Below are 2925 nucleotides of genomic sequence, written 5' to 3'. Positions count from 1 at the left end.
TGGAACACACAAAAGTGCCAAATGGAAATGTTGCACCTTGCATTAACCTTGGGGCAATACATGATAAATATGTGTTATTTGTCTTGGATAAGAACTTCAACCACTAAGGATAAGAGATTAGAGAAGAGCAATACAAAGAAGCTGAGGCACAGAGAAGAAAAAAGATCTCTAAGAATGAAAAAATATTGAGCAAATAGTTTGACCAATCCAAATGGAACAATATTCTCATTATAGGGCTACTAGAAGAAGAGAGAGAAAAAGGTATAGAAACTGTCTTTGAGGAGGTAATTGCTGAAAATTTCCCACATCTGGGGAAGGAGATAGTCTCTCAGACCATGGAGGTACACAGATTTCCCAACAGAAGTGACCTAAGGAAGACACCACCAAGACATATAATTAAAATGGCAAAGATCAAGGATAAGGACAGACTTTTAAAAGTAGTTAGAGAAAAAAGATCACATACAAAGGAAAACCCATAAGACTATCATCAGACTTCTCAGCAGAAACCTTACAGGCCAGAAAGGAATGGCATGATACATTCAATGCAATGAAACAGAAGGGCCTTGAACCAAGAATACTCTACCTAGCAAGATTATCATTTAAATTTGGAGGAGGGATTAAACAATTTCCAGATAAGCAAAAGCTGAGAGAAATTACCTCCCACAGACCATCTCTACAGTGTATTTTGGAGGGACTGCAATAGATGGAAGTGTTCCTAAGGCTAAATAGCTGTCATCAGGGGTAATAAAACCACAGTAAAGAAAGTAGAACAATTAGTGACTAAGCATATGAAAAATCAAATCAACTACCTCCAAAGTCAATCAAGGGACAGACAAAGAGTACAGAATATGTTACCTAATATATAAAGAATGGAGGAGGAAGAAAAAGGAGGGTAAAAAAGAACCTTTAGGTTATGTTTGTAATAGCATAGTAAGTGAGTTAAATTAGACTGTGATATAGTAATGGAATTACCCTTGAACATTTGGTAACCATGAATCTAAAGCCTGCAATGGCAATAAGCACATACCTATTGATAACCACCTCAAATATAAATGGTCTGAATGCACCAATCAAAAGACATAGAGTCAATGAATGGATAAAAACACAAGACCCATTTATATGCTGCCTACAAGAGCCTCACCTCAAACCCAAAGACATACACAGACTAAAAGTAAAGGGATGGAAAAAGATATTTCATGCAAATAATAGAGAGAAAAAAGCAGGAGTTGCAGTACTTGTATAAGACAAAATAGACTTCAAAACAAAGAAAGTAACGAGATAAAGGATATCTCATAATGATAAAGGGGTCAGTCCAACAAGAGGATATAACTATTATAAATATCTATGCACCCAAGACAGAATCACCTACATATGTGAAACAAATACTAACAGAATTCAAGGGAAAATAGAATGCTAAGCATTCATTTTAGGAAACGTCAACACACCACTCACTCCAAAGGACAGATCAACTAGACAGAAAATAAGTAAGGAGATAGAGGTACTGAACAACGTATTAGAAAAGATGGACCTAACAGACATCTACAGAACACCCCATCCAAAAGCAACAGGATACACATTGGTCTCAAGTGCACATGGAACATTTTCCAGAATAGATCATATACTAGGCCATAAAAAGAGCCTTAGTAAATTCAAAAATATTGAAATTGTACAAACCAGCTTCTCAGAAAACAAAGGTATAAAACTAGAAATAAATTACACAGAGAAAATGAGAAAGACCATAAACACATGGAGGCTTAATAACATGCTCCTAAATAATCAATGGATAAATGAACAAACAAAAACAGAAAAATCAATATATGGAGATAAATGACAGTAATAATTCAACACCACAAAAATCTGTGGGATGCAGCAAAGGACATGCTATGAAGGAAGTATATTACAATACAGGCCTACCTCAGGAAAGAAGAAAAATCCCAAATGAACAGTCTAAATTCACAATTAATGAAACTAGAAAAAGAAAAACAAATTAGGCCCTAAGTCAGTAGAAGAAGGGACACACAATTAGAGCAGAAAAAAATTAAATCAAGAAGAATAAAAAATAGAAAGAATCAATGAAAGTGGTCTTTGAGAAAATAAACAAAATAGGTAAACCCCTAGCCAGACTTATCAAGAAAAAAAGAGAGTCTATACACATAAACAGACTCAGAAATGAGACAGGAAAAATCACTACAGACACCACAGAAATACAAAGAATTATGAGAGAATACTATGAAAAACTATATGCTAACAAACTAGATAACCTTGAAGATATGGACAACTTTCTAGAAAAATACAACCTTTCAAGGCTGACCCTGGAAGAAATAGAAAATCTGAAGAGACCAATTACCAGCAAGGAAATTGAATTAGTAATCAAAAAACTACCCAAGAACCAAAACCCCGGATCAGATGGTTTCACTGCTGAATTTTATTAAACATTTAGTGAAGACCTAATACCCACCTGTCTTAAAGGTTTCCAAAGAGTAGAAGAGGAGAGAGTACTCCCAAACTCATTCTATGAGGCCAGCATCACTCTAATACCAAAACCAGGCAAAGATACCACAAAAAAAGAAAATTACAGACCAATATCCCTGATGAACATAGATGCAAAAATACTCAACAGAATATTAGCAAACTAAATTAAAAATACGTCAAAAAGATCATCCATTATGGTCAAGTAGGATTTATTACAGGGATGTAAGAATGGTACAGAATTCAGAAATCCATCGACATCATCCACCACATCAACAAAAAGAAGGACAAAAACCACATGATTATCTCCATAGATGCTGAAAAAGCATTCAACAAAGTTCAACCTCCATTCATGATAAAAATTCTCAACAAAATGGGCATAGAGGGCAAGTACCTCAACATGATAAAGGCCATATATGACAAACCCACAGCCAACATTATACTTAACAGCAAAAA

This window comes from Manis javanica, chromosome 1 (assembly GCF_040802235.1).
Source record: "Manis javanica isolate MJ-LG chromosome 1, MJ_LKY, whole genome shotgun sequence".
NCBI lineage: Eukaryota > Metazoa > Chordata > Mammalia > Pholidota > Manidae > Manis > Manis javanica.
Note: the sequence above shows the minus strand (reverse complement) of the source record.